This window comes from Ceratotherium simum, chromosome 6, assembly GCF_057802395.1.
Source record: "Ceratotherium simum simum isolate JZ-2026a chromosome 6, ASM5780239v1, whole genome shotgun sequence".
In the NCBI taxonomy this organism is placed as follows: Eukaryota; Metazoa; Chordata; class Mammalia; order Perissodactyla; family Rhinocerotidae; genus Ceratotherium; species Ceratotherium simum.
In genome coordinates, this window is record NC_141905.1 from 66,927,897 (window position 1) to 66,941,752 (window position 13,856).

At 35.3% G+C, this 13,856-nt stretch overlaps 1 long non-coding RNA gene across 1 annotated transcript; it reads right to left on the reverse strand.

The window, feature by feature from the left end:
* Positions 1-218: 218 nt before the first annotated feature.
* LOC147916887 (uncharacterized) lies at positions 219-13,082 on the reverse strand. The gene is made up of 3 exons (XR_015552576.1): positions 12,935-13,082; positions 4,896-4,950; positions 219-1,146 (listed from the first exon to the last, which is right to left on the reverse strand). It is a non-coding gene; the product is annotated as an uncharacterized LOC147916887 (long non-coding RNA).
* Between the last annotated feature and the right edge of the window lie 774 nt (positions 13,083-13,856).

A 13,856-nucleotide genomic window follows, 5' to 3' on the forward strand; every position in this document is an offset into this window, starting at 1 on the left:
GTTTTCATTTTGTATTATTACGAATAAAGCTGCTATGAATATTATTTTAATGTCTTTTACGTGGTCATATGTATCAATCTTTCTTGGGTATATACTTAAGAGTGAAATGGCTTGTAGCAGATAATATTTAAGAATAACCACTTGTTAAATAAAAATGAATGAATGAGGAAATTAATGAATAAATTTTCTTAATCTATGCAGAGAGGAGAGAATCTGGCTCTATTTTAGGGGAAGAGTGTTGCAGGAGTGTGGAGACAGGGGATGGAAGGAATGAGACATGGCCCCTAGAGAGGACCGGGCACCAATAGCCCAGGGACTGCTTTCTCCCCTGAGAGAACATCTGGTGAATCTGTCTTTATCCAGAAATCCAGGCTGGAGCAAGTGGAATCAGGTGGAGTCGGCTAGCCTCGATCTGCCTGGCAGCCATTGGTGCTGCTTCTCTACTGCTGTGTGGGTCAGTAGAAGGATCCTGGAGGAGGAGAAAGGGGGACCTAGCTTCAGCTCTGCCCATAGACACTGTGCGGCCTGGATAACTCACTTTAGTTTTTTGAGTCCCCCTTTTTGTCATCTCAACATTGGTGAAAAGGCAGCTTAACTCTGTGCTTCTCTGATATTTCCTGATGGCAGTGGGGAGTGAAGGCAAATGCTTCAGGTGGGACACAACCTAAGCAACCTATAACAATCAGTAAAATTCCTCACAATATTCACTTGTATTTTTCAAATTTATGCAAATTGCTCATTTGAATTTATAACACATCTATGAGTTTTAGTATAAAATAATGTTTGTTTACAGAGGTTTCAAAGGTCACAGAAATCACCCTGGAGGCCGAGCTAAGTTGAACTTTGTCATGTCTCCCGCATTGTCACATAAACTGAATGTTGGTGAACTCAGAGCCGGACGATCTCCAAGGTCTCAATTTGGAGTAGACAACTCTTCTCACCACGGCTCCCCCGCCCACCAAAAGAAATAGACCAGCAATTAGTTCTTTTTTATTCCATGATATTTTATCCTGAAAATTGTCCTTTGATTAGTAACTTCTAGGCCAGCAGACTTACATATGGTTCTTCAATATATCTCTGAGTTCAATAAGTTTCTATATTGATTGATGAAATTCATGCCTTTCTGGTCATCCTACATCTCAATATCTGTAATCAAGTTAGATAGACATCATTCAGTGAAAAGTTTCTCCAGTTTCTAAACAATCATGCCATGATCATTCCTTAGTGTTTATGACAGCTAGGCCATTTGCTTGTTGACAATAAGCTGTTGAAAAACCTCCTTTAGAATTTTTATTCATCATTTTCATGTTTTTTTATCTTAGTAATTAGATTTATAATTGCAAGCTTGCCCTGACAGTGGTAAACAACTGTGTTTTCCATTTAAGAAGAATGCCTGAGATTCTGAGCATTAATAAACAATAACAAGTGCCAGGATTGTGTAGCAAAATGGTACATTCTACTTCTAAAGTTGCCGGGAATGCTTTGCCAACTTTTGTCTTTCTGCCCTCTCTCACTCAGCAACAGTCTACTAGGGGCCAAAAAGAAATTCTTCCTAGGTTGCAGCCCTTGGAAGAACACTTCCGAAATGAGAACAAAGAAATTTACAGAGGCCTTAAATCAGAATACTGTCATAAATTCTGTCTTAAATCAGAATGCTGTTTCCACCCCTGGGGACAGGAAGGGAGGAACCCCACTCCCAGTTAGGTGAATTGGCTTACAGATGATTAAAAGCAAGAATACAATTCCCAGTTTGAAGGACGATCTCAAGGACACATCTCTTAGTCATCTCAGGCGACAACTGCATGCCACAGAAAAGAATTTTCCAGCTCCGGAACACCAAATCATCAGTATGTTGTCTTTTGAGAGGAACAATTCCACATGAGAAAGGGGAATTAATCTCAAGGGAAAAAATGTATTGCTATCCTTTACATTTACATTTGCACGCCCATTATTGAAACAAATTCCCCAAAGCAACTTGTTTCTCATGTAGTAGTGTCTTAGTCTGTTCAGGCAGCTATAACAAAATACCATAGATTGGGCGATTTTTAAACAACAGAAATTTATTTCTCACAGTGCTGGGGGCTGGGAAATCCAAGTTCAAGGTGCTGGCAGATTCAGTGTCTGATGAGAACCTGATTCCTGGTTCATAGACAGCCATCTTCTTGCTGTATCCTCAAATGGCAGAGGGAGCAAGGGAGTTGGCTGTGATCTCTTTTGTAAGGGCACTACTCTCATTCACGATGGCTCCCCCTTCACGACCTAATCACCTCTCAAGCCTCATCTCCAAATACCATTACATCGAAGGTTAGTTTTCAATATATGAATTCTGGGGGGGATGCAAACATTGCTGACCCAGAACTTCCAACTATATGGATAGAATCTCTCTTGATGAGTGGAATGACTTCCTGGAATTGACATCATATATTTTTCACTTGAGCCAACTGAAAGTTAAGTGAAAATATGAGATGGGCACCAATTATCCCTGGCCTTCTACAAATCTAGAACACTAGTTCTAAAATTAAACCAAGGGAGGGTGATGACAACTTCTTGGTTATATTTAAAAACAGAAATTTTAATTTTGTTTATGGATTTGAATCATAAATTAATTCCTATATGATAAAGAAATGTAAAGGTTATCATCAAAGTGGGAGTTATCTGTTCCAATTGCGGGCTGGGATTCAATTAAAAATAACTATGACTATATATATGTATACACATGTATACATATATAATATATGTAAATTTATGTACATATATATACATACTTAAATATATATATTTAAGGCCTTCTCAATTAAATGTTACCAGTGAACAAATAACCTAAAGAAGGAAGAAATGTTCAGTATCAGCTGAAAAAGGTGGTGTTGGTGACTGAGGAGAGAGCAGGAAGAGAGAAGCAAGAGAGAGGGAAATAAAGATTCACTTGTTTTTGAAGAAGAGTTTCAGTCTGTCAGCCTATAAGGATGCTGCATTTCTTTCTTTTTTCCCAGATGTCTTTCCTTTTTTTGAGCTTTATTAGGTATAATTAACAAATAAAAGTTGTAGAAGATCATAACACACAAACAATTAAAATGTTGAATTACTTTTACTCCAACCAGTAGCAGACTCCTTTTTCTGTATCTTGTTCAACACTAAGTATTAACAAATTTTTAAATCTTTGTCAATTTCGTAGGTGAAAAATGATATCATTTTAATTTCTTGTTTGCTTACTAGTTAGGTTGAACAATTTTTCCTACATATTTCTAGATTTTAGAAATATATCTATATTCTAATTTTCCTATATTTTTGTCCATTTGTATTTCTTCTTCGGTGACTTTCCTATTCATGTATTTTGTTAATTTTTTTTCTTGCTGATTTGTAAAAGCTTTTTATATTTTTTAAGGGTACTAACTCTCTGTCTACAACGTATTACCCATGAGATTTTTCCCTAGTTTGTTGTTTACCTAAGGAAATTTTTAGTGACTTTTTAAAAGTTTTTGAAATATGTGATATCTGATCTTATAAAATAACTTGTTAACGTGTTATGAAGTACAATAATAAAATAAACCCTGTCAAATCCAAAAAAGAGAAGCAGCAGTGTTACCATCATCTGCAGGCAGATGTTCTCAAAAGGCTCTGATACATATGAAGTTTGTATGATATACTATCATAGTATTTTACATACTTTCTATGATGGAAGACATACAGATATATCTATGACATACATATATGTATATATAATTTTTAAAAATTTCCCACTGGAAAACTTGCATATATAAAAGAGTACAACTCAGCACCCCAGATCAAGACTCAGATCTTACCCCGACTCCAGAATCCTACCACATGTTCTCCCATTCTTTACCACCTCCAAGGTAATCTCTATCCTTAGATATATTAACATAAATTAGTTTTGCCTCTTTATGGAATTTATATCAATGAGATCTTAGAGTGTCTACTCTTTTATATCTGTCTTATTTTGCTCAACACTATGTTTGTGAGATTCATCCACACTTCCGCATGTAGTTGTGGTTTACTCTTATTGTGTATACTGTATTGTTTTGTGAATAGACTACAATGCAATTTTCTATTGTTGATGGGCATTTGAGTAGTTTTCTTAGACTAATCTTAAATAGTGTTTAATGAACTTTTTATAATCCTGCAGTTAAAGTGCCTATTATATGGGATGAAAAACAATATTAGGACTATGTTAAACTGTACTTTGGGGAAAAAACAAGCAAACAAGAAAATAGGTATCAAAGAGAAATTGCACTGGAAAATAAAACAGACAAAGGAAAACTTCAATCAAAACTGTACCCATAGGCGAAATAGACTGAACTCAACTTGGCAGAAACAAAAGGCAGGAGAGTTTTTAACCACTGGAGTGAGCTAGTAGAAAAGTACTAGAAGATATTATAGGGGAGGTTGGTCTATGAGATTAGGCCAGCTGTGTTTGCTAATTGGCTCTTTTTGAAGTTAGGCTCCTAACCTCCCACAGAGACTGAGAGATAGGGGCCATATCTTTCTTGATGATTACATTGCAAAGGGATAGCTTTCAGGTCCTTGAGAAAGACATTCCTGGGTTGTCAAACTGTCAAGAGACTGTGAAAAGAGATGCATCTCAAAGGAGTGTAGAAAGAATTTATAATCGCAAGTTTTCTAAAGTAACTGCTCTAAGAAAAGGAAGGGCAGGGGGCCAAAGGCAGCAAGAAACCTGTCTGAAGTTTAGTTACACTGATGGGAATGAACATTAAGGCATCTTGATCATAGGAAACATTAAAATATTACCTAACACCACTGCTGGATGATTTCATTGTCTTTATACTATTCTACACTTTCTAAATTGTCTACTATATGTAACAAATATCTTAATCAGTCTCACTTTGATTATTAACATCTATTAATATTTGAAAACTTACCAAGTAAAGCCAATGGTGCAAAGCAAAACCACGCTTCTTTGAGTTAACATCCCTCCTAGGGAAGAGAGAAAAATGAGATCAGTAGACAAAAGATTTAAGTGAAAGTTTATTGATCCCCCTGCATTCATGTCAGAGAAGAAAAGCAAACCATTAGCCCTCAAATCCTCCAATCTTTTAAATTACAAACAAGAAAATATGAAGTTCTCAGAGATATTGGTCCAAATAGAGACACATTTGATGTCAACTGTATGATCATCATAATGTAAAATGTGGGGGAAAAGGAGAAACACACAAAGCTGACAATAGCTCAAAATTAAGATTACGTTAAAATGTGCTATTATCATGGAGACACTTCATCTCAAGAAATGGTGTCAAAAATTTACTTTGGGTTAATTTCCCATAACTCTCACTTTTCGTGAGAGTTCAACATTCATCTCACATCATTATTTACACCCACCCTGGAACCAACATTTCCTTACTCTTAGATTATGTATTAATTCTATTCTGAAGCCCTATTTTAAAGAATGTATCTAAAACTTAGAAATATATGACATAAACAACCTCTTATGAACTTTTCTCTCTTATGAACCCACAGGTATGTTTACAGCTGTACCATCAGACTGCAATTGTGTTATACTAACACCACTTCTTAGCACTGTCAATAGGACTTCTTTGGGGGAAAAAGTGGTTTAAATTAATTTAAAAAACAAGTTTATTTACTTAAGCATTTCTTGGAGACTTAATTGTGATGCTCTAGGAAGGGGAGGTTTCATTATAAAGCACTTCCAACCATTTTGGCTGAGTAATTCTTTGTGTGTGTATATAATTTGTGTGTGAATGTGTATGTGTGTATGTAAAACCTATTTAACTTATCTTGGAACTGATGATAGTTTGATACACATTCATTTCAGTTCCAAAATCTGAATGCCTACAAGGACCAGGCAAGTACTGCAAATGAGTAAATGAGACAAGGTAGGGACTTTGACAAATAGGGAAGCTCATATCCATAAAAAATGGGTAGCTACTGCTCTACTCCAGCTGATTGCTGCCATAGAGAAATTTAGGCATAGCGTATTCAGATATTTTGATTTTCCAAGAGAAGACAATAATCCAGATATTTCTATGAAATCTTATTTTTAGATAGTGGCAAATAATTAGAATGTTTTTAAAATACTGTATAGGACAAACAAAATGACCTGCTGACCAGATTCAACCAATAAGCTGTCCATTTGTAACCTCTGAATAACATTCATCTGCTACTTTGTGGTGTATTTTGCATACCACAATCTTAATAATGGTATTTGAACCATGCATTCTCTTATTTATTTTTAAGTGCCTAAAGAAAATAATATTAATCTCTTTGTTGAACATTACTTATCAAGCACTGTGCTGAGCACTCAATCTATAATATTTCATTTAATCTTTACTTTAGAAAGGCATACATGGTTATCTTCAATTTTCAAACCACAGAATGGAGGCTTTTAAACAGATTAAACAGCTTTTGCAAGGCCAAAAATTAGTAAGTGGAAGAGACAGTATTGAAGCTGTACTTAATATTAAGTCCAGTTGCCTGATTGCTATTGCTATATTGTTATATAACTCTTCTCTTCTAGAAGTTGGAGGATACATTACTTATGTCTGATCAATGTCTCTTTGGTTTCCAAGGTTGAATGTAACTTGTTGAGGCAAGAACCATGCCTCATTTTTTTTTTTCCCGTATCTTAAAATTTTCTTGCGTGTAGAAAATTTTTAACAATGTTGATTCAATTCATGTTTGGATATTTTCAATTCATGTTTGAGTATAGGACCGTTTATTTATTCTTCCTCTACTACATTAAAGAATACGTAAAGCTCAGCATATTGTTGGCTCTCAAGAAATAAAATTTACTTTAATAAAATATTAAAGTAGTGCAGGGTGGTAGACAATGCCTTGGTGTTCTGATCAGTAACCTTGACTTTGAAATATAGCTTTATCACCAGCTAGTCACTGTGCACCATAGTCTTTTCATTTCTAAATTAAAAACATTGGATTAGAAACTCTTAACTTCAGTAACTCTATTGTTGGTTATTATTGACTGGAGATCAAGCTTTAAAATTAACTTTGGTGCAAGTTTCCGTGCCATTACATCACTTAGGACACTTTCTGTTACAAGTATTAGGAAATCCAACCCATAAGCCAAAAAGGAATGCGCTGACTCCCAGAATTGTCAAGTCCAAAGATAGGTCTGGCTTCAGTTACGGCTTGAGCAACGTCAGTAGGATTGCTTTCTCTCTATCTTTCAACTCAGTGTTACTCTCCTTTATGTTTTAGCTTTATTCTCAGATGACACCCTCCTTGCGGTTACAAGATGGCTACAGAAACTCCATATCTTATATCATTTTATTGTGAGGCCCAGCTGAAAGAGAGAACTTCCTCTTCCCTAGGCCTTGACAGTTGTGCAGTGCCAGGCTCTTATTGGCTCTAGCTATTTTGAATTCCTATGCATGAACCCATCACTATTGCCACTGAGATTAGATCTACTGATAAACTTATGCCAGAAGCTCTAAGATCTAGATGGATCCACATTAGAATTTCCTGAGGAGCTTTGAAAAATTCTTACATATGCTTCCTATCCTAAAGAAATTAAGTCAGAATATCTAGGAATGAAACTCAGCCATTATGTTTTTGAAAGTGCCCTGTGTGATTCAGTATCAATCCTGGTTTGAGAAATCCCAGTTCAGATAACTTAGGACCCAATCCTGGAGATATGACTTAGGCCAACTCATTTCAAAACTCTTGAACTGAGCATGGGTAAAAATATGATTCCCCAAATGAACTTTGGGCAACTCTTTAGCAGAAAATGTTTGATGGGTGCTAGACTTAAAAAATCTTGGACTCCACTATTCTGAACCAAACAAATTTGGACCCCTCTTTCTTGCTATAATGCCTCCTTATTCTTTCCTATGTGTTCATGAAGTAAGAGATAATATTCCCATGTGCTCCCGCAGTCATAGGGTCTGGCATAGCAAATAACCTGACGGTTGAGAGTTAAAATCTGAGAACCCTCGGATAGTCATGTCTCTCTTTCAAGAAGTTATAGTATCTACACTGGCCACTGGTGGATACAGTAGTGCCTTTTTCTGAGAGGGCTCCTTAAAACATTGGCCTCTCCCACAGATTTATCTGTCTGTGACTTCCATCCATAGTATTCACATCATTTCCATGTTCTTTTGAGATTTAATTCTTCTTACAAGTAACTGACATGTGCTCCTGAAGAAAAATGCATCCCTGGCTTCATGAAAATGTAAATTAGAATTTTAATTCCCAGCTTCACAGGCTGGACATATTCTCAGGCAACAAAGCATGTCAGAGCAATATAAAACTAATAGAAAAAACAACATGAACCTTGAAATAACACCCAGACACCTGAGTGCTTCTTCCAGAAAATAGGGAATTTAACCAAGGCCCACCTCTAAGAGTCTTAGAAATTCTAAAATGCCCAGTTCTAAGGAACTACTTTGTCATCCTTTCAGTGCTGTAGCAGATTTCTCCTAGGCAAAATAAATTCCTTCACAGCCTGTATTATATCAAGCCTTAAGTGTTACCTAACAGATTTAGTTTCCACAAAGATAGTTAATGTCTGAAGTTTTGAACTTTTTGAGAGCAGTGCTTTGTTCTTTGTGGAGTGCCCTGGACCTAGTTGGCACAGACTAGGTGCTCAGTAAAGAATGGTTGAATGAAAAAGATAGGCAGGTGGATGGGGAGAATATTTCTGGCTGTGGAAGGATGTTTCTGCCTCCTATTTTCTTACCTCAAATCTGACAGCTCATGGATCAACTCTGTCTGTTATCACCAAGGAATTAGAAGTATCCATATTTCTCCTCTTGGATCGGGGTATCAGATCTTTCCTTTTACTTCCTCTCAGGCCGAGAGAATAACAAAAAACATGTATAGCTACTTCTTCCTTTCCTATTTTTGCCTGCTGACTCTACTTTGGCCCCATTGCTAAATAAGTGCTTAAACGAAAATGTACAGCTTTAAATACTTGTATTAGAAAATAAGAAAAATCTGAAAATCAATAATGGAGACTTTCATCTGTGAAGATGGAAAGAGAACAAATTAAACCCACAATAAGTAGTAGGAAGGAAATAATAGAAATGTAGAAATAAAAGACATAGGAAAGATTTAAGAAACAGACAAAATTCAATAAAATCAATATCTGAATTTTTGAATAGAATAATAATATTAATAATCCTGTAACTAGACTAATGAAGTAGAAAGAAAGAATGCACAAATTGCCAATATGAGAATGAAAAGTGGGATATTACTACAGGTCCTATAGTAACATATAGAATAATAAGTGGAATTGTTCCACTTCTGAAGGGTTGTGTAAGATCTGTGGACCCACTACCCAGTGAAACAACCATAACTTGTGAGTATTATTTAAAAGAAAAACAACAACAAAGTGTATGAAAATTATCCTATGGGCATACAGCAGTGGAGAAACATTTATTCAAGGAAATCTACTAAATCTTAGTAAGAACAATGAGTCTGTGGCACTTGATACATGACCCTCTCCCTTTTTCCCCATTTCCCAGTTCAGCATAAAGCAACACTCTGGGTGGGTGTGGCCAAGAAGATGGGGATCCTTCTCTATTCAGTTTTCAGTCAAATGCTATGGTATCTCATTGGGAGGGGCAGGTCTCCAGCATGTCACATCATCCCTCAGCTGCAAGTTGTAGAGACTAAATTCCTGGCAAGTGTGGCTGAGAAGTCAAGGTATCTCTTCCTGCACCCAGCCCTCACTCATAGGATAGAAAGTCTGCCTTAGGTACAAGAGGCTAAGAATACTGAGGCCCTGATTGGCATTTCCTTAGCATGCTCAGAGGGTGGAGGTTCCATCCTGGGGAAGGCAAGCCAAGAAGATCAGAAGCTACTGAACTTGCACGGTGCCCAGCTCATAAAGCAGGGGCATCATTTTCAGAGAAGCAGGCCACTGTCCTCACACTCAGCTCTGGAACTATGGCTTAGAATTGCCCAAAGAAAGAAGCAGCCCATAAAATCAGAGAGTTCCAAAACTCTTTCCAAAGGTGGTGACTTTATTTGAAAAAGAGTTTGGAGAAGTGCCTAAGGTCACTCTTGAAAACAATGGAAATTTTGGTGATAAGCAATGAACGGATGGCTGACAGAAGAAAGCATCAACGAACTTGAAGATAGATCAATAGAGATTATGGAATGTGAAGAACAAAAATAAAAAGAATGAAGGAAAATGAACAGAGCTTTAAAGAAATGTGGCATACCATTAAAGGCACCAATATATGCATTATACAAGTACCTGAAGGAAAGGAGAGAGATAAAGAAACAGACAAATAATTCAAAGAAATAATAGGTGAAAACTTCCCAATTTTGATGAAATCGTTAATCTAATCCAAGAAGCTTAGTGAACTCCAAGTAGGATAAAGACATAGAGAAATCCACACCCATACACATCATAATTAAAATACTGAATGCCAAAGAGAAAATCCTGAAAGCAGCAAGAGTAAAATAATTCTTCATCTACACTGAACATCAATAATAGCAGCAGCCAAATTCTCATCTGAAAAAATGGAGGCTAGAAGGAAGTGGGATGACATATTCAGATGCAAAAAGATAAAAGTCAACAAAAGTCTTATGTCTAACAAAACTAGCTTTCAAAAATAAAGGCAAACTAAAGATAATTCCAGATAAACAAAAATTGACATAGTTCATTCTTACAGACTTGCCTCACGAGAAATATGTAAAGAAGTTCTTCACACTGAAATAAAAGAACATAGAAAGTAATTCAAACCTACATAAAAAAAAGTAAAAACAGGGGCCAGCCCTGTGGAGTAGCGGTTAAGTGTGCACACTCTGCTGCTGGTGGCCCGGGTTCAGATCTTGGGCATGCACTGACACACCGCTTGTCAGGCCATGCTGTGGCAGCATCCCACATAAAGTGGAGGAAGATGGGCACGGATGTTAGCTCAGGGCCAGTCTTCCTCAGCAAAAAAAGGAGGATTGGCGTGGATGTTAGCTCAGGGCTTCCTCACACACACACACACACACACACACAAAGTAAAAACAAAAAAATCAAAAAGCACTGGCAAGATAATTCTGTCATTATAAAAGATAATATAAATTCATATTTCTTCTTCTTTCCTCTCTTAACTGATTTAAAAAGCAATTATATAAACCAATATGTATATAACTGTATTGTTGGGTGAATAACATGTTGAAATGTAAATATTTGACAATAACAACACAAAGAAATAGAGTAGAAGCAAAGCTGCATTGAAGTAAGGAAATGACACTATATGGTGACTTAAGTCCACAGGCACAATAGAGGAGAACAAGAAATGATAAATAAGAAGATTAATATAATAAACTCTATAAATATACACTAGCTTGCTTTTCTTCTGTCAGCTTTTTTAGTTGACATAAAATTATATAAAGTAATAATTATAACAATATATTTTTGGGTTTGTAACCTATATATATATAAAACGAAAATACCGCAAAGTTGGGGCAAAGGGAATAGAGCAATATAGGAATAACGTTTCTGTCTTACTGGAGTTATAATCTGAATTAGCTTCTGATAAATTAAGATGTAAAAGGTAAGTCCTAGAGCAAACACTAGGAAAATAACCAAAAACAAAAAATTGTAAAATATTAAAGATTTAAAATGTTGTACTAGAAATTATTCACTTAATGCAAAAGTAATCAGTAAAGAAAGAAAAGAGGAACATAAAAGACATGAAGCACAGAAAAAAAGGAAAGTAGCAGACATAAATCCAACCAAATCAATAATAACATTAAATATGAATGGATTAAATAATCTAATTAAAAGGCAGTGATTGTCAAGTTGCATAAGAAAAAGATCCAACAGATCCAAATGCATGCTTTCTACAGGAGTCACACTTTAGTTTTAAAGATACAAAGAGGTTGAAGGTAAAAGGACAGAAAAGATGTAATATGCAAACAGCAGACATAAGAAAGTTGGAGTGGCTATACTAACATAAGACAAAATTGATTTTACAACAAAAAATATTGCTAGAGATAAAGAAGGACATTTTTAATAAAATGGTCAAGAAGTGATGTCAGAAAGATGACACAATACAAAGTTCTGGACCCTTCTTCCCCTCATGGATCAATTTCCTTTGTTACAAATCAAGAAACTAGTTGAGAGACTCCTGCACCTTGGGCAAGCGTGAAACCAATCATATCCAAGTAGATTGGAAGAGCAGGGACATTCTCTGTAGAGTATGTAAATCATGTAGAGTATGTTCTTCAAATACAAAAGTAAAAAGGAGTAAAATTAGAAACCAACAACAGAAACAAATTTGCAAAATTTGCAAATACATGAATATTAAACAACATAGTAAATAATGAATTAGTCAAAAGCAAAATCATAAAGGAAATTAGAAAATACTTTGAGATGAATTTTTAAACAAGACACAACATACCAAAACTTATGGAATGCAGTAAAAACAGTGCCTGGATGGAAAATTTTATCTGTAAACACCCTTATTAAAAAAGCAGAAATATCTGGAATCAATAACTTCACTTTCTACCTTTATACACTTGGGAAGGAAGAGAAAGCTAAACATAAAGCAAGTAGAAGATAGGAAATAGTAAAGTATCAAAGGGAAATTAATGAAATAAAGAAAAGAAAAATAGAAGAAAATCAAAAAAACAAAACTTAGTTTTTTGAAATGTTCTAATAAATTGACAAAATTTTACCTAGACTGATGGTGAAAAAAAAGAAGATTCATATTACTAAAACCAGGAATGAAATAGGGCATATTACTACCGACCTTATATAAATTAAAATATGTATATAAAAGAATACAGTGAAAAACTGTATGCCAAGAAGTTAGATAATTTGATCAAATGGAGACTTTGCTAGAAAGACAAAAACTACCAAAACTGAATGAAAAAGAAATAGAAAATCTGAATAGACCTATTGCATTAGTCTGCTCAGACTGCCACAACAAAATACAAAGGACTGCATGGCTTAAACAAGCAAAATTTATTTTCTCACAGTTCTAGAGGCTCGAAGTCCCAGAACAAGGTTCCACATTTGGTTTCTGGTGAGAGCTCTCTTCCTGGCTTGCAAAGAGCAGCTTTCTCTCTGTGTCCTCTCATGGTCTTTTCTCTGTGTATTTGTAGAAAGTGAGAGTGAGCTCTGGTGTCTCCTCTTCTTCTGAAAAGGACACCAATCCTATCATATTAGGGCTCCACCATTATGAACTTCTCTAATCTTAATTACTTAACTAAATCATACTATAACTACTTGGGAACACGACACAGCAACTAAAATGAGCTTACAAATAGTTTCATAGCATAAAGGAGCATATTTATTACTATAAATGATAATTATAAAAAGTAGAATTAAAAATTGTGTATAGAGCATGATCCCAACTACATATATATGACTATATAAAAAATTATTCTGAAAGATAACACATCAGAATAATAACAGTGGTTATCCTTGGGTTATTGAAATATTTTTCTTTCTCTTTTTTCCAATTTCTTTTTTCTAAAAGTTCATGATGAAGATGAAATGCTTTTATGATAGAAAATTCACAAAATACTTTATATATACAACAAAAAAACAAATAAACAAACAATGCCACTAACCGGAAAAGTCTGTCACATTTTCTGAAAATATAATTACATTTTGGTTAGGGCTTTACCATATGAATTTCAGGGGCAACACAATTCATTCCATAACACCTATAAATTTAGAGATTGAATTAGTTATCTAAACACTACCTGCCAAGAAAAACCCAGGCCCAGCTAACTTCACTGGTGAATTCTACCAAAGTTTTAAAGAATTAATCCCAACTCTTCACAAACTCTTCAAAAAAATAAAAGAGGAAGAAACATTTCCAAAATCCTTCTATGAGGCCATTATTGCCGTGTTACCAAAACTAGACAAAGATGCCAAAAAACAGAAAGTA